Source organism: Felis catus, chromosome B1 (assembly GCF_018350175.1).
Source record: "Felis catus isolate Fca126 chromosome B1, F.catus_Fca126_mat1.0, whole genome shotgun sequence".
Taxonomy (NCBI): Eukaryota; Metazoa; Chordata; class Mammalia; order Carnivora; family Felidae; genus Felis; species Felis catus.
In genome coordinates, this window is record NC_058371.1 from 121337833 (window position 1) to 121364450 (window position 26618).

General features: G+C 39.1%; 1 long non-coding RNA gene and 1 pseudogene across 1 annotated transcript in view; both read right to left on the minus strand.

Moving 5' to 3' along the window:
• Window positions 1-4636: 4636 nt before the first annotated feature.
• LOC111560163 lies at window positions 4637-7088 on the minus strand (annotated as a pseudogene).
• A 4591-nt stretch (window positions 7089-11679) lies between these two features.
• Window positions 11680-26618, minus strand: part of LOC109499050 — a 43226-nt gene continuing 28287 nt past the window's right edge. The window contains exon 3 of the long non-coding RNA XR_006596910.1: window positions 11680-12428. This is a non-coding gene — a long non-coding RNA (uncharacterized LOC109499050). The remainder of the gene's footprint in view (window positions 12429-26618) is intronic.

Here is a 26618-nt window from a genome sequence, read left to right on the forward strand (position 1 = left end):
CCATCAGGAGCCAGTTCTTCTGTTGAAAGCTGACTGATCAACCTTGACCACTTCTTGGACACAAGGGATCGAAATGTCATATTGGTCGAAGTTCTATGGAAAGCCTTGGAACTAATGCGCTGCCAGTGGCAGGAAGCTCTTTAACTTTTATGATTACCTAAGCTGCTTTCCATGATAAATTACCTTAGTGTTGTGAGGGCAGTGTAATAGAGAGAGAATTTTGTATTTAAAACTGCTTTTTAAAAGTTCATTTTTTTACAGTGTATTTCAACACTTCCAGCTTTAAGAATTATATAAATAATCATCTTGGTTTTAGCTTCCTGGTGTCTGGATTATGTCTAATCAAGGACACCAAGCAAACATATTATTGAACGATGCCTCTTTGTGTTTCTTTGAGAAGAGACATGGAGAATAAGGGGGAGGAGGGCAGGGAAAAAGCAAGCACGAAGGTAGAGAAAAAGCCAAGGATCTCTGACATGCATCTCCCTTGAGGGATGCCTTGCCTATGGTCAACTCTAACCTACGAGCCTTTAAATGGGAACAGCAATGAGTAGAGCAGTGTCTCCCGAAAGAAAATACCCCAACACCCATAGAACGCTCTACTGAGTCCCTCAACAGAAACCTTGTTACACAAAATGTACCGCAAAGAAACAAACTTTTCTGCGATTTAAATGACTACAAGTGATATATTATTCTGGTCTCTAGAAACACCATTTTCTTGACTTTTCATACGTATTGTTGAAAGAGAGTTTACAAGGTGCAGAAAAGGGAAAGCCTTTTAACGGTCCTAAAAGAACGGAATTCGTTCTAGTTCAAGAATTTCATATAAAGAATATGCTTTATACTAACAAATCTAGCATTAAATCTTTTTTTTTTAATTTTTTTCAACATTTATTTATTTTTGGGACAGAGAGAGACAGAGCGTGAACGGGGGAGGGGCAGAGAGAGAGGGAGACACAGAATCGGAAACAGGCTCCAGGCTCTGAGCCATCAGCCCAGAGCCCGACGCGGGGCTCGAACTCACGGACCGCGAGATCGTGACCTGGCTGAAGTCGGACGCTTAACCGACTGCGCCACCCAGGCGCCCCTAGCATTAAATCTTTAAAACAGCCAAAGTGAAAAGAGGATTGAAGACTTTGCAGAGATAATAGTGGCATTTTACAGCATCAATCTCTTTCGTAGGTAATGTCTACGTTTTTATAAATCAACTTAAGGTTCTGTTAAAGTAGGGTGTTTTGTTTTCAAGCCACAATTGCCATTAATCAGATGTTTCTTAATGATCTGATTTAGATGATCTACTTTTTATGCCTGACTTATTGTAAGCTTTTTATTCTGATCTGTAGTTCAAATGTCACTGCAGCAAAGGGAAGGCTGTATTTATATCAAAGCTAAACCCTTCTATGTATTTGTTCTGCATGGCAATATGAATACAATTTAAGTCTATCAATAGTCAAAACCTAAACAAGCTCTAATTAACTGGCACTGTTGTCATCTGAGAATAAGCAGATGTTGTTGGACGACATAGGGCCGGTGATCAGCCAGCAGGGAAAGACTTCTAAATTCCCCCTTGCTGAGCTGAAATATTCCATTACACATCTGACAAATCTATGCCTTATTACTTGTCTACCTGCCATCGTGAGGATCAACTTAGGACATGGACAAACCTTCAACAATGAACAGGCTGCTTTCCCTGATTTTCTCTGTTGGGCCCTACTTGTGATTATGCAAGATTTTGTGGGGTTCCAAAAAGAAAAGTAGATAATGTCCTTTAAAAGTTATGTGTTGGGTGACCCTAGTCTCAAAGCTACGAAACTGCTAATAATGACCCATATTAAAGATATCCATCACTTGTGGTTAATTAAATAACAGTTACCTGGAACTAAGAATTTATGATGGATGATCCATGGATCTTTCCTTAAAAATTTCTCCACAAATACAAACCAGATTTCTCGTGTTTCATTAAATGAGTATACTTTGTCCTTGCTTCAAAGGGATTTGTCTCACAGGTGGCCCTGGATATATTTTCTTGTTCTGGATACTTTTTAAAAGCAAAACAGTTTTGACAAAGAAAATGGAAAAACATCCATCATGTCCATCGATGTTACATTCCTGAACTTGAAGTCAGAATTCTACTGAAGTGATCATGGACTAACATCATTAGTTAGCTAACACCATATCCAAGACTCCCTGTGTGTCCGGCATTATACTAAACACTTCACATTCATCATCTCAGTTAATCATCACAATAATAGTAAGAAATAACTTCTAACCTTTTATTATGTTTTGCTTATTATTGTTATTGTCATAAGCACAAACAAAAACATATCCATTTTAAAGATACGGAAGCCAAGACAGAAAGTTAAATAACTTACCTAAGGTTGTACAACTAGATAAGAGCAAAAATTTGGATTCCAACCTAAATCCCAAATCCCTGTTCCTCATCACTATACTACTTAATCTTTCTAATCTCAGTTTATTTATCTTATAAAAAGGGGTGAAAACATTATACCCCTTGCCATAGTGAAAACCAGGGACCAGATTTATCATCCCCTTGTAAACAATTGAAAAAACTAAACATCTGTTTCGACGATGGACAAAAGGCAGAACTGGACCATGATCCCTAAGAATAGAGAAACAAAATTGTGAGTCCTATGAAGTCCTGACTTTGACACATTTCGGACCAGTGGCATAGAGGGGACCCCTAAGTAGAACCTGAGAGTCATACTGAGTTGAGGACTGAAGCAAGGGGACTAAGGTAGTCAAAATTTGTGGAGGAGAGTACCAGACAGGAAGGAGCTACATAAAGGCCACCAAAAATGTGCATTTGGTGACACTGTATCTGTTGATAATGGGATATTAAACTGTGCATACACTTAGGGTGAAATTCCATGAAACCAGGCAAAAAAAAAAGGGGGGGAGCTGTGTGCTGAAAATTCCTAGACATCATAAAGGGTAGAAAGACATTCAAGGTCTGACCAATGATACTTGGAAATCCTCATGGATCACCTTGATTAATGAGCCCATAAGAGTCACACTTTAGTATAGTTGTGCTAAAACACCTATAGAGTAAAGCTGGCTTTAGATAAACCCTAGCCCAGCCTAAAAGCAATCCCAAAAGAATGAAAAAAACACAACACATTTAAAGGTCTCCCAGGACAAAGTCTGACAATCTTTTATAAAGAGAACAAAATAGGACAAAATAACAAATCAACGTAAAGTTCCAAATATTCATCATCCGATATAAAATGATACAAATGTCCCCAAAGAAGTATCCTGTGAACCTTAACCATGAGAAAAATTAGTTAATAAAAGTGATTTTTAACAAGGGTGCTATATTAATTCAATGGAAAAAGGACAGACTTCTCAACGAATGGCTCTGGAACAATAGTTTTCTCGTGTGCATAAAAAAACTAAAGTCAACACTTACCTCATACCACACACAAAACAACTTGAAATGTGTCACAACTTAAACATTACATCCAGATATATAACATTTGCTTTCTATAGAGTCAGTAAAGATTCCCTAAATAGGACATAAAAGGCCAAAACTAAAAACAACATGATAAGTTGAATTTTATCGAAACTAAAATTTCTGCGTTTTGAATGAGCATTAATAAACTGAAAATGCAAACTAAAGAATAGAAGAAAACATGGGAGTTACATATGTCTGACAAATGGCTTATATCTAGAACTCAGTCATCAATAAAATGCAATTTTAAATCTACAATGAGATACCACTACATATCCACAAGAAAGGCTAAAATTATAAAGGCCAATAATACCAAGTGTTGGAGGGGATATGGAGGAACTAGAACTCTCATACAGTGCTAGTGGGAATGTAAAATAATACAACCATTTGGAAAGGAAGTTAGCAGATTCTTCTTGAAAAAAGGAAAGTTTTAAAAGTTAAATGCCTACTTCGCATATGACAAAGCTTTCCACTTTTATATATTTACCCAAGAGAAATGAAAACACATGTCCTGGCTGAACAAAGACCTATAACTAAAGGCTCTTTTCATAATAGCCAAAAGCTATAAACAATAAACAAATGGTGGTAGAATCATACAATGATTACCACGCAGCAATCAAATGGAACAAACTACTCATACACGTCCCCCAAAATGGATGAATCTCAAAAACACTATGCATTATGCTGTAAAAAGAAGCCAGGGACAGTGGTGTGCATACTTGATGACTCCATTTATATGAAACACTAGAAAAGAAATCAAACCGATGGCAGTCTTGAGCCAGGGATGACGGGGAAATGCCAGGAAACAAGCACAAGGCAATTTTTTTTGAGATGATAAAACTTTCTGTAGTTTGATTGTGGTGTGGGTTAGATGGTGTACAGATTTGCCCAAACTCAAGCTACACATTTAAAATGGGTACAATTTTAAGTAGAAAATATGCCTTAATAAAATTGACTTTTAAAAATATTTTGTAAACTTTTTAATATTTTTTTCCTTCTTTTTTTTTTAATTTTTTTTTCAACGTTTATTTATTTTTGGGACAGAGAGAGACAGAGCATGAACGGGGGAGGGACAGAGAGAGAGGGAGACACAGAATCGGAAACAGGCTCCAGGCTCTGAGCCATCAGCCCAGAGCCTGACGCGGGGCTCGAACTCCCAGACCGTGAGATCGCGACCTGGCTGAAGTCGGACACTTAACCGACTGCGCCACCCAGGCGCCCCAATATTTTTTTCTTTCTTACACTTTTACTTTGAGACATGATAGGAAAATTCTACAAGTACACATGGAAAAATAAGACGTGATCACAGTGAAAATTGGAGACAAACCAGAAACCTTTAACGCTTGTCAGCTAATATGGAAGCTAAAGTTCTGAGAGGGACATGCTGCAAGCTGACAGGAATGGTAAACGGTGTTCCTCTCTTTCTTCCTCACCCTCTCCTTCAACAGAATCCACACCAATCTCCTCATAATTCTTCTCCAGGGCAGCTATGTCCTCAGAGGCCTCAAAAAACTCTCCTTCCTCCATGCTTTCACCCACTTACCAGTGAATAAATCATACATACATCAGGTGAAACTTGTGGTCCAGGCGAGCCCAGGACTCAGCAATGGCTGTGGTATTGCTCAGCATGCGCACAGCTCATTGTACTTTGGCCAGGTCTCCATCCGGTACCACAGTGAGAGACCTGTAATCAATACCAACTTTGAAGCCAGTGGGGTACCAGCCCACAAAGGGGATGCTTGGTCTTGTTGGTGGCAATGGCAGCACTGACGTCTTTGGGAACCACATCGCCATGGTACAACAGGCAGCAAGCCATGTATTTACCATGGTGAGGGTCACATTTCACCATCTGGCTTTCTGGCTCAACTCACATACTAGTGGTCTCTGCTCAGAGGACTGTTCATGGTAGGTTTTCTCAGTAGAGATGACAAGGGCATATATGGCCAGAGGGAAATGGATGTGGGGATAGGATACCAGGCGGGTCTGGAATTCTGTCAGATTGAGGGCTCCATCAAATCTGAGGAAAGCAGTGACGGAAGACACAATCCGGCTAATGAAGCAATTAAGATTAGTGTAGTTTGGGCACTCAATATCGATATTTCTATGACAGATGTCATAGATGGTCTCTTGTCTATCATGAAGGCACAATCAGAGTGCTCCAGGGTGACATGGGTAGTGAATAGGAGTTACAGGGCTCAACTACAGCTGTGGAAACCTGGTGGATTGGGTAAATGGAGAACTCTAGCTTGGACTTCTTGCCATAATCAATAGTTATTCCATTAGCAGGGAGGTGAAAGCAGAACCAGTTCCCCCTCCAAAGCCGTGGAAAACCAAGATGTCTTGAACACCTGTGTGCTTGTTGGCCACTTTCTGAATTTAGTCCAAGATAAGGTCAATGATCTCCTTGCCAGTGGTATATTGCCCTTGGGCATGGTTATTGGCAGCATTTTCCTTGCCTGTGATGAGCTGCCCAGGGTGGAATAGCTGGCAGTAGGTACCAGTGTAAACGTCACCAATGACTGTGGGTTCCAGGTCTATAAACACTACCTTGCGCACACACTTGCCAGCACCCACCTCACTGAAGAAGATGTTGAAGGAGTCATCTTCTGTCAATTGGCATCTGGCCATTGGGTTGGATGCCATATTGCAGGCAATAGAACTCCAGTAGACATTGCTGATCTGGACACCAGCCTGGCCAACATAGATAGTGATGCAGTTGTGCGTGGTGGCTACAGACTAGGAGGCACGGGCAACAACAGGAGCAGACACCGGGTCCCAGTTATCGTCCCTAACAAGCTGAGTTGAGGTAAGTCATGCACTGACTCTATAAAGTTTTTCTAAAAGGAGGAGTTATATCATTACCTTTCTGTTATGGACTGAATTGTGGCGCCCTCAAATTTGTATATTGAAGTTCTAACCCCCAGTGCCCCCAGAATGTGATTGTGTTTGGGGATAGGGCCTTTAAAGTGATCATTAAAGTGACGAGGACATTAGGATGGACCCTATTCCAATGTGACCAGTGTCCTTATAAGAGGCAATTAGGAGACACACACACACACAAACATGTACACGCACACATACCGGGAAGATCATGTGAAGACACAGGGAGAAGACAAATGTTTACAAGCCAAGAAAAGAAGTCTCAGAATGAAACCAGCTCTGCTGACACCTTAATTTTGGATTTTTTGCCTCCAGAATCGTGAGGAAATAAATTTCTCTCATTTGAGCCGCTCAGTCTGTGGTACTTGTTACGGTATCCCTAGTAAACTAATACAGGCCTACAGGGTTATGGAGATAATTAAATTAGATTATGATTCATGGAAACACAAGATATAATAACTTTTTTGCCTTCTTGATTTTCCTAGTAACAACCAGGGTTAGAACTACTCATATTTATATTCAAAATTAATTGGCAAGACTGAGATCCCTTTCCAACACCTGGAAGAATTCCTAAACCCTTCTGTTCTACAACTAGATTAGAACCTTCTCTTTCTAAGCATCATGATTCTAGTATTACCTTTTAATATAAATGAGCTTGTAGTGAGGTTAACATTTATCTGATAAGCTATTAAAATATTTAAATGCTTCAGTATCTTTCATAAATAGCCGCTATCCTAAGTCTACTGCCCCCCCCCCAATTCCCTCCCAGAGCAGCTCTTCGGGTCCCTCCCCTGGGACCTAAATCTTTCTAGGATCCAGCACCTGAAGGGATAATGTCTGACAAAAGTGAGGCCATCTGTTCTTATAAGTCAATGCCCCATGCCACACTTACGATTAGTTATTTTGACTAGCACTGGTTTTAGGGATTTTTTTTTTCAATATATGAAATTTATTGTCAATTGGTTTCCATACAACACCCAGTGCTCATCCCAAAAGGTGCCCAGGGATGTGTTTTGAGAATGGGGCAAAAGGCAATAAGGATGATTAACTTGAGAAAACTTTTTTTTTTTAAATACAGATTTGTTCGATATGGGGTACATGTTTATTTTGTCGGCCAAATGTAAGCCTGGGCCATTTTAATTTAAGCACACTTAAACAAGATAACGTTTGCAACGTTTTAAGGTACAAAACCTTACTTGTACACTCGAATTTAGGGCCCGGTCTTCATTAACCTCCTCTAGTATCAGGTGTTTGTGATGTCTGTCCACTTCCGTGCTCACAAATATAAACCAAGCCTGTGTGTGTGTGTGTGTGTGTGTGTGTGTGTGTGTGTGTGAAAGAGAGAGACAGAGACAGAGAGATAGAGATGGAGACAGAGAGATGGAGACAGAGACAGAGCGGGCATGTGCTCCAATAAAGGTCGAGCTTTTTTGGTGTGCTGGAAATCTATCAGCAGAGCGAGGGCTGTCTTCTGCTGGTGTTGCAATACAGTATAATAATGCTGCATTTAAATTATAAGTGTACGCACCGTGCAGGATTTAGAGCATTTTGCTTGGAACTAAAACTAAAGCAAATGAAAGCATTTAAAATAAAAACTGTCAGCTACGACATCGCTGTTCCCATTGCAATGCCATTGAGTTATTTCAAAGAGCTCAGGCGATTTGATAGAGGAGACGCAGATGAGGTTTTCTCTGGTTTTGCGGCAAAGCTCACTTACTCGCTGAGTGCGGTACCACTGTTGGTCATGGGAGGGCTGCAAGAGGCAGTTGGCCATAAATGCCTCTGTTACCTAAGAATTACTAATCAGTAAAGTATTGGAGGAAACTGTGGCATCCTAGAAAAATATGCTCCCTCTCCCCTCCATCCTATTATTGGGATACGACCCACTCCCCAGAAATGGCATGAATTTTTATTTCGAAAGAAGAGTTCGATAACTGTGCCTCCCACTCTTGTGAAGTTTCAGAGTGTGAAATGTGGAAGTGAAGTCGAACTGTCTGGATTGAGAAGTGTGGGAAGATTTCAAAGGTTGAAGCTTTAAGACATGTGTGTGGGAAGGGAGCAGAAATTGCAATTGGCTATTAATACCAAAGGCTAATAGTTATCACCATTGTTACCATCGATAAAGTTTTATTTCCACCTACTAGCCCGAAGTATTATTTTAGGCACAGGAGTGATGAAAAGACATCATAAGTGATCATTTTGTCCATAAATTTATTGTCTGGCATAACAGAAGACAGATAGCTTAAAGGGGAGGGCTTTTTTTTTTCCTACTGCTTAACACAGGCAGGCGGGATGAAGTGATGAAATAAATGGGCAACAAGTGTTATGTGACACTACTTGTGCTCCAAGTGGCATTCAGTGGGGACTGCGCACAGGGGTGGAATAAACGATGAGCCCTGAGTTAGGAGCGTAAGTCTAGCTTCCATGAGTTAGCCTCTCAATTCTAAAATGGCCATATCAAGATTAGCAAAGTAATGCATGCAAATCATTTAACACAATGCCTAGCATATAACCCAGGCATGAAAAACAATAATTTCAAAACGTCAACAACAAAAAAATTAAATGTAGCAGAGAGCTAATACAGACAAGTAATTAGGTACACAAGGTTGCGGCATAAATAGAAGCCATATCCTGGAAGAGTTTTGCCTCTTTTTTTCTATAGGTTTTGAGGAAACTCTAAATGTATTTCAGGCAAGTAGTATGTTATGGGGCCAGAAACAGTTAAGGGAAGATGCAACTGAATATGTTTTTTTATTTTGCTTTTTGACTTTTTTTAATGCAAGGAGGAAGGGAAAATGCACAGTTATTTCCAAAGGAATGTATGTGAGTTTGATATTTAGAACAGCAGCCTTCAAGTGAAACAATTTAATGACACAGAATTATATTTTGACTAATGTCTTGGTCTATTTGAGAGGGTACTTTGGGTCAAAAATCAAAAAAGATTCCCTTCCTTGCTGAGCCCAGTTAATTAATAAGGAATTTTACTAAAGCAATAAAACGTTCATTCCCTTAACAAATAAACATCACTCTAAGGATTTCCAGAAAAATCCACTCATCTTTCTACTCAACTTAATATTAATTAATAATTAACTATCACCTACACTGGATTCTCAAACTCCACTCACCTGCGTCTCTTTCCTTACTTGTTTCAAAGACCTGAGATTTTTGGTAACTCATCCCACTCTGCCCCAATCTTAAAAGGGTTGGATTTTAGAAAACTAATTAATCCAGGGTCAAGGTCTACAGATCACTGGATCTGTCTTTTGAGGTAATCTTCCTGCTTCTTTTATCCCAAGGCGATGGACAACAATAATAACCAATTACAGTCTGTACTTTCCTATCATGGACATTAGGAGGCAGGTTTCCACTACTCTCTAGAAGACATTGCAAAGTTTCAGGTAGGCAAAAATTCCCATGAATGTACAAGCTCCGATGACTTAAGTGCATCTTTGCTGTAAAGATCACCTGTTACATGCACTGCCTGTTGGAATAGAAGAGCATACGGCTTTTTCTCTCCAAGCATGGCATTTAGCTCCACAAGGAGGAAGCCTCAGCAGAATTGTCCAAAGACCCTTCCAGGGAAAGCAAACCTCACTCCTGGATCCTGCTGTGAATACACATTATCTAATCATAATAATGTAAGATGTGTTGCGTTCATAGGTTCTCAATTTTGGAGCTACTCAGACAACATTTAAGGTTGAACCAAAACTTTGAAGATACAAAATAACTAACTAATAACTAACTAATGAGAAGAAGTTACAAGACGAGGGAAAGAGGAGAGGTGAGAGATGCCGTAGGGACACTAATGTCTGTATTTTACATAGGGAGAGACCCAGAGACGCTGTCGAAATTAATGAAAAGAAGAACAACAGGTTTCATTATATCATTTAAGGTTAAAAAGAGAAGCAAGCAAAGCATCAAATAATGATACAGGTTATTTAACTTGGGAGATAGTGTTAGTGAGCTAAATTCTTATTCATAGCCCAGGCTTAATTAGCCACTGTCTACAGAAAAAAGATGCAAGTTTATTATTTACAATCGTAGTGATGAGCCCCAGAAGAACTGAAGACAGAAATAGTTGAGGTCATTATCTCTGGCTGGAATCCGGGGCAGAGAATAAGCGTTAATATCAGTTTAGGCTCCGCAAGAGCTCTACCAAATAAATACTACTTATATTTTTTTCTCCTTCAAAAAAACATATTAAAATAAATATACATATATTGGGGTGCCTGGGTGGCTCAGTCAGTTAAGCTTCCGACTTCAGCTCAGGTCTTGATCTCCCAGTTCACGAGTTCAAGCCCCACGTCGGGCTCTGCACTGACAGGTCAGAGCCTGGAGCCTGCTTCGGATTCTGTGTCTCCTTCTCTCTCTGCCCCTCTCCCACTCATTCTCTCTTTCTCTCTCTCTCTCTCTCAAAAATAAATAAAACATTTAAAAAATTTTTAAAGAAGTATACATATGATTTTACTGTCCATATATCACAAGATAATAAAATCACACTTTATATATGTAATAACACCTTACAAAAGATTTTAGTGAACACTCTAACCATTATGATTCCATTTGCCACAATAACCTTGTGGATAGGTAGGACTGCTATTATTAATTTTTCCCTTCTTATAGATACGGAAACACACTGTTGGCTCCCAGCAAGATAATTTATTACTGGAGATCATGTAAGTGGCCAAGTAAGCCTTGGCTTTAATCCAGGTCTTCTGACTTTAGTTCACAGCCATTTCCATCAGAGAAGCTAACATTTTTTGCTTTCCCAAGACATGAAAATTTAGATGGCCCTACCAACCCTGCCTGGAACTACCAAAAATTATTGTTATGTCACCGAGAAGTCGGTCAGTCACCAAAAACTTAAGAACAAGTTATTTTTTCAACATCTTAACTTCATAAGAAAAAAAAAATTTAAAGAGTTTAATAGGTACATATTTGGAGACACATTATCAGAATGTCTTCAGCTAATAGAATTATTAAAGCTCACATATTTACTGATATCTGAGAAAATTACATCACTAGGTCTACAATTATGACAACTTTGTCTAAAGTCTCAGCAATATGTGGGCCACATATGTAACTTAGATTTTCCTGGCAATCATATCAAAAACAAGAAGGAAACAGACAAAAATTCATTATTTCAACATACACATAAAAAAATAAAAATGGTTTTTAAAAACTACAAAAGAATACATTCCTTTTTTCAAATGAACTTTTTAAATTTATTTATTTTGAGAGAGAGAGAGTGAGAGAGTGCGAGCGAGAGAGTAAAAGAAGGGGAAACACAGAGAGAGAGAGAGAGAGAGAGAGAGAGAGAGAGAGAGAATCCCAAACAGGCTCTGTGCTGTCAGTACAGAGCCCAAAGCAGGGGCTCAAACTCACGAACCATGAGATCATGACCCGAGCCAAGATTAAGAGTCAAACACTTAACACTGAGCCACCCAGGAGCTCCATCAAATGAAGCCTTTGCAAAGAGGTGTGCATTTTACACTTATAGGCTATCTCAGGGCAGATTCACCACCTTTCAAATGCTCGACAGTCGCTGTTAAATGGATACAGACTAGGTCCAAACAGTGTAGGGATCCCAATCCTGAGATTCAGTAACCCAAAAACCCAAAACTGAAAAGAGGACTAGGAAGATAGCACAACACTATAAAATATCAATAGTTCAGAACCAGTGCGGAGTGATGAAATCAAATGTTTTTCAAACTATCCAACTAATCCTTCAGAATAAAGGTTTTTCTGTGTCATCTTTATGAAGAAAAACTATCTTCAATTATAAACCAGTTGCCCTGCTAGATACTTTCATTCTAGTTTCCTTCTTGCAAAAAGATTTCAACTAGGTTTTTAAATTTAATATCCTACACATAAACTCAGCAGATATTTCTGCTTTGTATCAGTAGTGAGATAATTATTAAGAATATAGTTAAGGAAGAGGTAGGACTATTCTCAACTATCCCAACCATTAGTCATGTTGCAAATCTGGAAAGAGGAACCGCCTGTGAATCTGATGAGCTCATGACGCTTGATCTCATGCTATTCATGCTTCCTTGAGGCTATTTTCAAATCAAATGAGCTGATGAAAAGAAAAAAAAAATCAATCGGTAATGATGTGAAAATCAAGCTCAGGTTTTAAAGTCCCCAATCTACAACATACATTGAAATAGTTACCAGGTGACTGGAAGCATCTGCTAGAGCAATCATTCTTTGCTAAAGTTTTACTCTTATAACGAGGAGGTGAATTAAAGATAGCTACACATATTAGCTGAGCATTATCCATAACAGAACATATACATACTCACAAAGCTTAAAATTGAAATAATTATATTTGTAAATACAATTTAATTCGAAAATATTAAGGAATCTCTTCCAACAGACCAATTTATTCAATGCTTTGACAAATGTTCACACATAAATTTATTTTAATAGGCCCACCAGGATATAGTTCGGTTAAGGCACATTTACTATTATGAAATTATTATCACGTGATCTTGCAAATTTTCAAATCAAAATTGCCTCTTCTAAATCAAATGCCACAAAATTCTCTGGTTATGGGGAGCCCTGAGTGGCTCAGTCGGTTAAGCATCTGGCTTCAGCTCAGGTCATGATCTCGTGATTTATGAGTTTGAGCCCTGTATGGGGCTCTCTGCTGTCAGCACAGAGCCCACTTCAGACCTTCTCTCTGCCTCTCTCTCTCTCTCTCTCTCTCTCAAAAATAATTAAACACTTTAAAAATTTTCTCCGGTTACAACCCATTATCTGGGACAACCTGCAGGAATTCTTATGCAGATATGAACACCCTCCATCCAAATGACAATCCTGGTCACGCTCTTACCCATTCATTCATTCACTCGCTCATTTATGTATTATGTATTTAATTATTTGTATCTGCATTGAATCTGTGACTCTTTCGTCAGGGTATATGCACAATTAGACAACCAAAAAATCATTTCAAATGATATTTTTCATATCTCTTTTCTTCTACTTGTATTTCTCAACACTTGTGGAAGATTTTCTGACCACAATAACATATTCCGAAAACTCTCTTTTCTGTCGTGTCCATTTTATTCATAAAATACACTTACCTTTCTCAAATCTCCTTTAAATTTTCTCTGTGTAATTCTTCCACAAGCCCTGTCTGAACACTTCTCTTCCCTCTCTCCTTCCTCCTATCTTAATTCCCTATTACAAAATCCCAAAGAACTCTCCTAGTAAAGGCGGAAACCTCCAAAGAAGCTGAACAAAGAGAAATAAATGAAACGACAAAGCCTCTAACCCATTTTTTTTTTAATGGGAAAGCTAGGGACATTCATAATTCAATTACTTTTTTTTTCCCATTACGCATCGATTCGATAAATATTTAGAAACTAGAAATAAGTGCAAAGAAGCCAAAATGAGATAAAAATCCATGCTGTGAAGTGTTCCACTCTAGTGTTGTGTGTATGTGTATGGGGGAAGAAGAGGGGGGTTGCTCTTAAAATAAAATGTTATTGAATTTATTAAATTTGTTAAAAATTTATTTAAGGGGCGCCTGGGTGGCTCAGTCGGTTGAGCGTCCGACTTCAGCACAGGTCACGATCTCACGGTCCGTGAGTTCGAGCCCCGCGTCGGGCTCTGGGCTGATGGCTCAGAGCCTGGAGCCTGCTTCCAATTCTGTGTCTCCCTCTCTCTCTGCCCCTCCCCCGTTCATGCTCTGTCTCTCTCTGTCTCAAAAATAAACGTAAAAAAAAATGTATTTAAATTTTGTTAGTATCTGGACACAAGCAATTACTGTGAAGTAAGAAAAGTGGGGAAATTGACAACATTCTGTAACAGAAGATAGGAAAGGTGAGTAAAGGAGATACACCTTCAATGATTCTCAGATGGGTGGCTCCCTTGTATGACAGGTTAAATAGTAGTGTCCATTGAAGAAACATAGGTGTGAGAGTGAATCTGGTAAATTTAATCTTGAAGAAGCAGAGCCGGCAATATCTATTTATAATATGTATATCCCTCCACATGAAGATGCGGTAGGAATTAGAAACTTGGATCTCAGGGGCGCCGGGGTGGCTCAGTCGGCTAAGCGTCCAACTTCAGCTCAGGTCATGATCTCGCGGTTGGTGGGTTCGAGCCCCACATCTGGCTCCGTGCCAGCTCAGAGCCTGGAGCCTGCTTCAGATTCTGTGTCTCCCTGTCTCCCTGCCCCTCGCCTGCTTGTGCGCTCTCTCTCTCTCTCTCTCTCTCAAAAAATAAATAAATAAATAAACATCAAAAAAATGTTAAAAGAAAAAAAAGTAGCTTGAATCTCAGGGGAGATATCTCAACTGGAAATTTGGATTGAGACATCATCAGCGCACGCGTGGTGGTTGAAGAGAGTGAATACACTGTTGCAGGAAGAGTTCACACAGTGAGAATAAAACAGTGAAAAACGCCAACATTTAAAGGATAGGCAGAAAGAAGATCAATATTGAATGGCAACAGGTGACATGTCAAGAGAGGGAAATGTCACAGAGGCACTTGGAGGTGAGCATCACTAGAATGCTCAACTCCAGGGTCAAGCAGAGTCAAGCATGAGAGTTCCATTTCAACCAATAAATGATATTTATTTGATAGTAGTTCTACTTTAGGCTCTCAACAGATAAAAACCAAAAGCCAGTTCTGAGCATTTGTGGATGGCTCATTTAAGCACATGTTGGATAAATAACCTAATGGGCATTTTATCTAGGCATTTCCCTAGAAATTCCCTTAATGCCTGCATTAAGAAAGTTAATCCTGCACTGCTACCATTAGGAAGTAATATTCCCAAATCCAGTTCATTTCCTGCAGAAATGCCTTCCTGGATGGATTCTTTATTTTTATTTCCTCAGTCATTACAGATAATAGATACACAAAACTCCATTTTGAGCAATATAAACGTGTTCTCTGCAAAATTCTAATTGAAAACATTGGGAGATGTGTACCCCGTAGCCCTTACATAAAGACCCACACAGTGGATGCCGTTTTGATTTTGTGCCGTTGAAGTTTTTTGCTGCTGATGAGCTGTGCTGTACAACAGAACAACATGAAGTCAACATATTTTTCATTTTGCCAGACTTATCAAGAAACTCAGAATTAAATCAGTGCATTAATTCATTAATTTAATGCTTGGTAACAAAAAGATTTACCTCGTTATTTTTGTTTCTTTTTAAATTACATTTAAATGTTTAAAGCAAACTTAAATACGGTACTTCTTAAATAAAAAACCAGCTCACCCTTCACCCCCCTATTTTCTCCCACACCTCTCCCCCAACGGAATTAGGGCACCTTTCCACAGTGGCCCCTGGTGGTTGTTACAATGCATTGCATGCCTTTCTCGAAAAAAGTTCAGACATGAAATCACATTAAGGAAAAATTCTGAGCATTGTCATACCCTCGGTCCCCTTCACTATGTTCAGCAGCAAATAACTACTCACTGGGATAATGATGAATCCTTAGCATCCTCGAGAGAACTATCTCAGCACTATAAAAAGTCCCTTTGAGCTGGAAGGTAATTTGCGTAACTAAGAGATATGGCAAAATAGTGCAGTTTTCTATATCTGCACCAACAAGACAGTTGAACACCTATATAAATAAAATCTCGAGAATGTTCTTGAGTATACTACATTTCTTGATTTAAATAGAAAAGTTATTTTAAAATTATCTGTGTGCATGTAGGGGGTGGTGGGGAGAATCACCATTTAAATTGTAGTAGAGGTCATGGCAATGGATGCCACTTCTGAATGAGAGTATGAAGAAATAAAGGTTTAGAAAACCTAGAATATGCCAAAGGGCACCTGTAGGGGATGGAATAAATGAAGTCAGCATTGGTAGGAGTGGAATCTGATTTTGAATAAAGTGGTAAAGTTTTGGTACAGTCTACGGATGATAAGGCCTGCATTTGGAAGAAGAGTGAATGCCCATTCTTTATGATTTTAACACCGTAATCCTCAATCTTTGTTGCCTGTACCTACTCTTCTTCTATACCCCTTACTTAATAGTTTTCCGATGTTACATATTTACTATTTAAGGTTATAAATTCCCTCAATACATCACACCTCTGACATCAACTCAGAGCCCTTGAAAATCTGTGGTGATGTTTCCCCAGCGATTTCCTTGGTAGTTCATTTTGTTCTATTCTCTCAGCATTCTTAGTTTATACTTTATCACTTTTCCCCTTTTGGATTTGAGGCAGTGTTGTAAGCCATGACTCCAAGACATACCAAAGAAAGGCTGGTTGAGTGAAGCAGCAACATGGCTCAAACTCTAGGTCAAAGGTGCAAATGATCACATACACACACATACGTCTCCTTCTATAAGTACATAATAATTCTCTCAGCACTTTCTCTTCGAACCAATACGATGCTATATTAAACCCATTTTCTCAAAGGAAGCTTTATCCATTTATGTAATTCTTATCCACATGTACTTCTCATAGCCTCACAGTCACATATCTTACCCAGTCACTACCACCCAGACTTATGGTCCACTGCCCTTCTGAATCTAGACCATCCATGCATTCTAGGAAAAAGTATCCTCAGCGATTCATAGGTAGCTGCATCTTCAAAAACCTTCCACTTATCCTTCACCCTCTTTTTTCAATCACGTTTAACCATATGTAACTCCTTGACTGTTCTAAACTCTGGATATTACTACCTTCTCCAGAAACACTCCTCCTCTTAGATCTTCATCGTTCATAACTCTTAGCCTTCGTGATGTTCTCTAAAGACCCCGTAACATAACTCAAATGTCACTCCTATACCTCATGGCACATTTTACATTACTCTATTATATCTCACAATACATTGTGATCTACTCTTAATCTAAAAACTGATCTGTATATTTAACCTGTGTTCTTCCTATTTATTTAGCCACCCCCAAATCCCTATCTGAAAAGAATTCTATCATGACATAGTGCTCACCTAAATAGGCACTCAATAAATACATGTTTGTGGGGGGAAAATATTTATGTTAATATAATTTCTTGCATATCAAAATTTCCAAATCAAATTATTAGCTTCTCTTATACAGCCATCTTACTAGGTAGGAAGAAAATAAAATTGGCACTAGAATTTAATGAAACCAACCTTAATAGTGAAGCTTAGTTTAAAATTTTCTTCTAGCTAATTGTCCTAATAACCCAGTAATATAACAATGGTGACATTCATCCATTTATGAAATGAATTATTTGTTCAGCACCTAGGGTATTCCAGACACTGTGAATATGTCAGAAACAAAATGACAAACCCAACTGCCACCTAGAAGTCAGATAAGGATGAAAAGTCATACAATTACCCAAAAACTAGAATTAAAATGATGTAATGGAACTGGGAAATACAACTATTACGCCACCATAATCTGTTGTTCTGAAAAAGTTAGATAATGGAAAGAAAAAAAATCTTTTTTCAATATAATTTATTGTCAAATTAGCTAACATACAGTGTATACAGTGCGCTCTTGGCTTTGGGAGTAGATTCCCATGATTCATTACTTACATACAACACCCAGTGCTCATCCCAACAAGTGCCTTCCTCAATGCCCATCATCCATTTTCCTTGCCCCCGCCACCCCCATCAACCCTCAGTTTTTTCTCTATATTTAAGAGTCTCTTATTATTTGCCACCCTCTCTGTTTATAACTATTTTTTTTTCTTCCCCTTCACCCATGGTCTTCTGTTAAGTTTCTCAACTTCCACATATGAGTGAAAACATATGATATCTGTCTCAAGATAAAAAGCTTCTGCACAGCAAAGGAAACAATCAACAAAACTAAAAGGCAACCAATGGAATGGAAGAAGATGTTTGCAAATGACATATCAGATAAAGGGGCTAGTATCCAAAATCCATAAAGAACTTACCAAACTCAACACCCCAAAACCAAATAATCCAGTGAAGAAATGGGAAGAAGACATGAACAGACACTTTTCCAAAGAAGACATCCAAATGGCTAACAAACACATGAAAAGATGCTCAACATCGTTCATCATCAAAGAAATACAAATCAAAACCACATTGAGATAGCACCTTACACTGGTCAGAGTAGCTAAAATTAACAACTCAGGAAACAACAGGTGTTGGTAAGGATGTGGAGAAGGGGAACCCTTTTGCATTGTTGGTGGGAATGCAAACTTGTGCAGCCACTCTGGAAAACAGTGTGGAGGTTCCTCAAAAAATTAAAAATAGAATTACCCTACAACCCAGCAATAGCACTCCTAGAAATTTATCCAAAGGATACAGGAGTGATGATTCATAGGGGCACGTGTACCCCAATGTTAATAGCAGCACTATCAGCAATAGCCAAATTATGGGAGGAGCCCAAATGTCCATCAACTGATGAATGGATAAAAAAGACGTGGTATATATATACAATGGAATAATACTTGGCAACGAAAAAGAATGAAATCTTGCCATTTGCAACAATGTGGATAGAACTGGAGGGTGTTATGCTAAGGAAAATATCTTTTTGTTTTCTATTTATCTGACTCATAAGGAAGATATGAACCAACAAAAAAACACTGAGCATGAATCCTGCTGCTGTGTGGATTCTATTCTTTTAAGGCAAGCAAGATGATATTTTCTTGCTTCTCCTTCCCCCAGGACATCATATATCCATACATAGAATGCAACACTCAGAAAATAACTGGTCAGAGAGTAGGAACGGGTCTGAAGCACATGCATGAAAAGAGCCAGATGAAGTAGAATATTCTGAGTACTACTCTTTTTCGTCTAGTGCACTGATTCAATTTATTACAGAAAGAGGTTGGAGTGGGGGAGTTCAAGAAGGGCTGTCACATGCTAAACTTCAGAAGGGTTGCACTAGGTAAAAGGCTGTCCAACTCCAGGAATGGAAATGGAGACTACATGCAACAATCTGCTCCCCTCTTGTCACGCACATAAGATGGAACAAACAGAAAAACACTCAAGTGGCTGGTGAGTGAGATCAAAGGCAATCCGTAGACTATTTCTTTATAAACACCAGGTATAGATCTATTTCGTTCAAGGAAGAGGCAACGACAAGCAAGTTAAATACATTTTTGTGGGACAGGAGAACAGAGCATGATAATAAAGACTCAGAAGAAGAGCCTAAGTCTGAAAGTGATCTGCCACAAGAATCAGGGACAAGCTGGAAAAGAACATAATGTCTATATCACAGAGAAACCCACATGACAGCACAGGTTAAGAGGCCATGGCAGCATGTGGCAGCAAGTGTTTTGAAGATTCCAAGGGAACCAAATACAACAGAAGGATTTAAAATATCTTTTGAGTCAGTCAAGCGCGGGAAAGAAAAAAGAGAGAGAACACAAACAAAACAAGAAATGAAGAGTCTATAATAACTACAAAAGATATATTATTTCAATTAGAAAAGAAAACTCTGTACAATTAGGGACTACTCAATTTAAAAATCTTGACAAAATGGGTGACTTTATAGGAAAACACAAGTAGCTCAGATTTAAGAAGAAATAAAAACCTGAAACCGCCAAGACTATCATTTTTTTCCTTTGTGTGTACACTCCTCTTGGCTGAGACAGGTGTGAAGTCACAGCCAGGAAAGAAGCTCTCACCCTGCTCCCCAGCCTAGCAGACCAGAATTCTCTAATGGCATTCTACACCAAGCCGTGCTTAACCACCAAGTGTTCTAGACTTGCTTTTGGCCCATTTCTTCCTCTAGAGCCTTGGGAAGAAGAGTGTGGTGGTTTGAGGGAGGATTAAGTTTCTCTTGGGATCCTAATAACCCAATCTTGCTGTAAGTTATTAAGGACATTCCAGAGCACTCCTCCTCCCTCATCTGTAATTATCTTTCGGAATCCCCTCCTCTCTTCCCTCATTAAGATGTTGTATTAGTCTGCTAGGGCTACCATACAAGATATCTCAAATAGGGATTCTTTTCTCATAGTTCTGGAAGCTGGAAATCCAAGATCAAGGTGCTGGCAGGGTTGACTTCCTCTGAGCCCTCGCTCCCTGGCTTGCAGATGGCCACCTTCTTGCCTCACCCTTGTGTCTCTTTCTGTATATCCCAATATTTTCTTATAAAGATATCAGTCAGCTTGGACTAGGGTCCACCTAAAGCCTCATTTAACCATAATTACTTCTTTAAAGACCCCATCTCCAAATATAGTTACATTCTGAAGTACTAAGGATTAGAGTTTCAACATATGAGTTTTGAGGGGACATAAAGAGCCTAATGTGTTATAGATGAACGTAGCATGAGTTTAGGCTTCCCATGCGTTTGGCCTATGACCTTTCACTAGAGTGTCTACTCAATTTACTCTGCTTTGTACTTGTCTCCATGTGACTACGAAAAAGTTGCTTCTTACCTCTATGGATATCAAATTTCCTCTTTTACAACATAAAGGGATTTGACCAGAGGAAATTTATGGTGTCCTAAAGCCTTAACAGAATCAAGACCCTAAGTCATTGTGTATAAATGCAGTCGGATGTTATAGTGAGAGGGTAAGATGCTGAGGAAAAAACTGTGAAAGCTCACGAGAAAGAGATGGCCAAGTTTCCTCTACAAAAATGAAAGCCCCATCCTTCTCACCCCACCCTAGGGAGGCAGGAAGCAGAAGAAGGAAAAAAAAAAGAGTGTGCATCATGCAACTCTACTACCTTGACCTCTAAAGCCCTCAAGGAGGCCTGTCTGTAAGCAATCAGATGTGGACTTCTCAGTTTTCACACACATACAGAGCACAAACTGTTATTGTTATTTACCTATCTACCTACATATATACATGTTTAGACCATCTTACATGCATTTCTATAGTTTGCAGTTATTTATTTGGCAAGTGTCATGTTTGTTGTTTTACTTTTCTTCACTTTGAACATCTCTGGAAACGGGACACATCCTAAAATCACTTTGGCCAAGCTGCAGCCATGGTGGGCATGTGTACATAAATACTTGAAGGATGTTGTGAAATTTGTAAGAAATTCGCAGAGACAATAGTGAGTCACCTTTTTAAGATATGCTGTCACCAATGTTCTTGATGGCAAAGAGGATAATATTTTGTGGGAGGAATAAAAAAGAATACTTAAACTAAGTGTTAAAAAATAAATCTTACAGTGCTATGAGTGTACTTAATGCCACTGAACTGTCCACTTAATAGTTAAAACACTAAATTTTATGTCATGTATTCTGTTCTCCTTTTTTAATATTTATTTATTTTGAGAGAGAGAGATCACGCACATGAGCAGGGAAGGGGTTCACATTTATTTATTTGTTTATTTATTTATTGAGAGAGAGAGAGAGGGATAGAGGGACAGAGGGAGAAAGAGAATCCCAAGCAGGCTCTGCACTATCAGCACAAAGCCCAAAGCGGAGCTCGATCTCTTGAACCGTGAGATCATGACCTGAGCTGATATCAAGAGTCAGATGCTTAACTGACCGAGCCACACAGGCTACTCTATACTTTTCCACAATAAAAAATACAATAAAATAGATCAGGGGCATCTGGGTGGCTCAATCGGTTGAGCATCCAACTCTTGATTTCCGCTCAGGTCATGATACTGGGGCCATGGGATCGAGCCCTGAGTTGCACTCCATGCTGAGAGTAAAGCCTGCTTGGGGTTCTCTCTCTCTCTCTCTCTCTCTGCCCCTGTCCCTCACTTGTGCTCTCTCGTGCTCTCTCAAATAAAATAAAATAAAATAAAATAAAATAAAATAAAATAAAATAATTTTTAACTGTTTAAATAAATAAATCAGAAGACTCAGATTCTGAATATGAAGGAATTTATGAAATGCACTAACCAATCTATTTCACTTTTTTTCTTTTCATATGTGTATAAATGTAATATGTGATAAAAACCTATATCTAAATTAGACTAAATAATATCCTCTAGTAAATATAGAATAAGCAGGCTCAATGATAAAAAAAATGTATCATGTCATAGTTAATTGGACTTTTTGTTCTCTCTAGGGGTATATGAAATAGTGATGTGTCTTACAATCAATGCATCTCAAATTCAATTAGCTGCTATTTAATGTTTTTCTATGTGTCAGGAGCTATGGTAAGAATTGAGAAGATAGAGTAAAAATGGGTCCTGCCCGTTTGAGTTTACATGATCTTAGTACCTATAGTTACTAAAAACATAGTAAGAAAAATAATTAAATGAGAGATGGTGCTATCAGAGGGGAATATATATGCTCTTGGGGCATGTCTCAGAAGGGTCTAATGTCATCTGGGAAGTCATGGAAACCCTCTTTGAAGAAATGATACTTCAGCTAAGACAGAAGGATGAGATGGGGCACCTGGCTGGCTCAGTTGGTTAAGCATCCGACTTCGGCTCAGGTCATGATCTCATGGTTTGTGGGTTCAAGCCCCACATTGGGCTCTGTACTGACAGCTCAGAGCCTGGAGCCTGCTTCAGATTCTGTGTCTCCCTCTCTCTCTGTCCTTCCCCCACTCACACCCTGTCTCTGTCTCTCTCTCTCTCTCTCTCAAAAATAAACATTAAAAAAAAATTAAACATTTAAAAAAGACAGAAGGATGAGAGGCAGTTAACCAGGAGTGAGGAAAGAATGATCCCCACTGAAAGGAGTGGTTTGTGCACAGGCCTGAAAGTTAAGGGTGAGCAGGGCTAACTGGTAGACCTAATAAAGATCCAGCATAAGTGAAGGAGACAAGAGGGGAGGAGACAGAGAGAAAGCTGGAGAGATGGGCGGGGGGATCGTGTCACAAGTTCCTTGTCTTCCCAGGTTGCAAAGGTTGCAGGTTGATACTCACGTGGTGACTTAAGGGGAGCTGAGTGCAGCACTAGCAGCCTTGCTCGCCTTTGCTTGGAGGTTGTGGGAATTTCTGCTGGGTCTCTTTTAGCAAACCACCTGTGTCGTTTCTCAAGTCCCCCTCACACACAAAGGTGTTTTGTGTTGCAGTAACTCTGTCTTAATTTAGCAACTTACAAAGCCTGCTGTCCAGTTGATGCATTAAAATTCCAACACTGAAGGAAGCTCTTGATATGTTTACACATTGGTCTATTTTGAGGCTACTATTTTTCAGTCAACCTATTATTCTTACGTTGTCTAATGTCTGAACAAGGTACATCTCTATGAAAAGCATTGCCCTTAAAACATAGTTGAAATTGCCTTTTATTAATCTTTCAATACTATGTGTGTTCTCCTAAGAAATTTTAAATATTACACAATCTTCCATATTAACCATTTACACTGACTATATAGCTCAATGTTGGTCTAACTGATGTCCTTACATAGATTTTGCCTCCACATAAGAAGATAATACAACAGTGGTAAAAACAACCATAATAACATGGATGCTTAATTTTATATAACAACTTGACTGAGCCATGGAGTACCTACATATTTGGTTAAATATTGCCATTTCCATTTGGGCTGCTATAACAAAAACACCATAAACTGAGGGGCTCATAAACAACAGAGATTTATTTCTTACAGCTCTGGAGGCCGGAAGTCCAAGATCAAGGCACCAGCAGATTCAACGTCTGTTAAAGATCTGCTTCATAAGTTGTGGTTTATATATACAATGGAATACTACTTGGCAATGAGAAAGAATGAAATCTGGCCTTTTGTAGCAATGTGGATGGAACTGGAGAGTGTGATGCTAAGGGAAATAAGCCATACAGAGAAAGACAGATACCATATGTTTTCACTCTTATGTGGATCCTGAGAAATTTAACAGAAGACCGGGGGGGAGGGGAATGGGGGAGAAAACGTTACAGAGAGGGAAGGAGGCAAACCACAAGAGACTCTTAAAAACTGAGAATAAACTGAAGGTTGACGGGGGTGGGAGGGAGGGGAAAGTGGGTGATGGGCATTGAGGAGGGCACCTGTTGGAATGAGCATTGGGTGTTGTATGGAAACCAATTTGACAATAAATTTCATATTTAAAAAATAATAAAACAATAAAAAATTTTAAAAAAAGATCTGCTTCCTATATATGGCCATCTTGTTGCTGTAAACTCACATGGTGGAAAGGGCAAGGGATCTCTCTCTCTCTGGGGTCTCTTTTCTAAGGGGGCTAATTCCATCATTAAGGACTCCACTCTCACGATCTAATCACCTCCCAAAGGCCCCCACTTCCCAAACCATCATGTTGGGTGTTACAAATTTAACTAATGAATTTTGGAGGGACATGAACATTCAACCCATTACAAATATTACTTCTGTGTGTGTCTGTTGACTGTATTTCTGGATGAAATTCACATTTGAATGGACAGACCGAGTAAAGCAGATCACCCTCCCCAAAATGGGTGGTGCTTATTAAAGCCTGAATAGAATAAAAGGCTGAATAGAATAAAAGAAGGAATGTTTTCTTTTTTTTTTAAGTTTATTTATTCTTTTTTTTTTTTTGAGAGAGAGAGAGAGACAGACAGACAGAAAGAGTGTGCAAGTAGGGGAGGAGCAGAATGAGAGAGAGAGAGAATCCCAACCAGGCACTGAGCTGTCAGCACAGAGCCCCACATGGAGCTCGATCCCACAAACTGTAAGATCATGACCTGAGCCAAAAGCAAGACTCAGATGCTTAACCAACTAAGCCACCCAGGTGCCCCAGTGATATTTTCTGTTTAAATGTCTTTGAGTGGGGATGTAAACCTTCTGCCTTTGGACTCAGACTCAGATTCTAATTCACACTCTCAGCTCTCTTGGTTTGCCAGCTGACTGCATATGTTGGACTTACTTCTCAGTCTCTATAGTTGCATAAGGCAACTCCTTATAGTAAATATATATATGTAATATACATATATGTATATACACACACGTATATCTTATTTGATCTGTTTTCTAGGGAACCCAGACTACTTCAAAAACTACCAGGTGGTGCCATTTGCAAGTATGTGGATAGAACTGGAGGGTATTATGCTAAGCGAAATTAGTCAGAGAAAGACAAATATCATATGACTTCACTCGTATGAGGACTTTAAGACACAGAATGGATGAACATAAGGGAAGGGAAGCAAAAATAATATAAAAACAAGGAGGGGGGCAAAAATAAGAGACTCTTAAATTTAGAGAACAAACAGAGAGTTACTGGAGGGACTGTGGGAGGGGGGATGGGCTAAATGGGTAAGGGGCATTAAGGAATCTACTCCTGAAATCATTGTTGCACTATATGCTAACTAATTTGTATGTAAATTTAAAAATAAATAAATAAGTAAACAAACAAACAAACAAACAAACTACCAGGGGGTGCCTGGGTAGCTCAGTTGGTTGAGCGTCAGACTTGGGATCTCGCAGTTTAGTTCGAGCCCCACGTTGGGCTCTGTGCTGACAGCCCAGAGCCTGGAGCCTGCTTCGGATTCTGTGTCTCCCTCTCTCTCTGCCCCTGCCCCGCTCATGCTCTGTCTCTCTCTCTTTCCCAAAAATAAATAAACATTAAAAAAAAAAAAAGCTAAAAAAAAAAGAGCTACCAGAATAGAGCCTTTCATAAGTCCCAGGTATTATAGTAAGGTCTTTAAATTAAGTCCAATTAGCTTTGTAAGCAGCGATGACATAAGTATTATTATTATTCCCATTTTGCAGTTACACAGAAAATGAAGCTCAGAAAGACCGGGCGCTCGTCCTAAAGTCAACTCATGTATTCAACCTCCTGAAAGCAATAGGGTATATTTATCTATTTTACAAACACTGATGTAGTATATATGCCAGACACGGTTCTAAACATTATCCCAACAGTGCTCATTTAATCCTCCCCACAACCACGTGGGGCAGACACACAGAAGCTGAGTCATTTATCAGGCAAGGCACAGAATTGAGACTCAAACCCAGATCATCTGGCTCCAGAATTCTGAGCCTAACCACTTGTCTTAGTCATTGGAAGCCGGACTGGCCAACAATGTCCATGCCATGAATTATCAGCCTTATGCCCTTAGTTACATCATTTCATCAGAATTAAACTCTGAGAATAAATTTTCTAATCTGTAAAACGGCAACTAGAGTGGATGCTGTGAGAATGGAATGAGATGATACACATTCATTATTACTGGGGTAGTCATTGAGGTCATACTCAGTCCATCACTTTATAACTATTATTGTAATTGCTAATGATTTATATTTATTACATACTATGTTACCACTAACTTGATGACTAACCCTCTCAACTCCGGAAGCTTGTTTAAAAGTATCATCCACTGTAGGGGCGCCTGGCTGGCTCGCTTGGTGGAGCATGCCACTCTTGATCTCGGGGTCGTGAGTTCAAGCCCCACATTGGGTGTAGAGATTACTTAAAATAAACAAATGAAACTTCTTTTACAAAGTATTGCGCACTGTCATCATTTTAAGAGGCTCTGTGTAAAGGAAGGTTTAT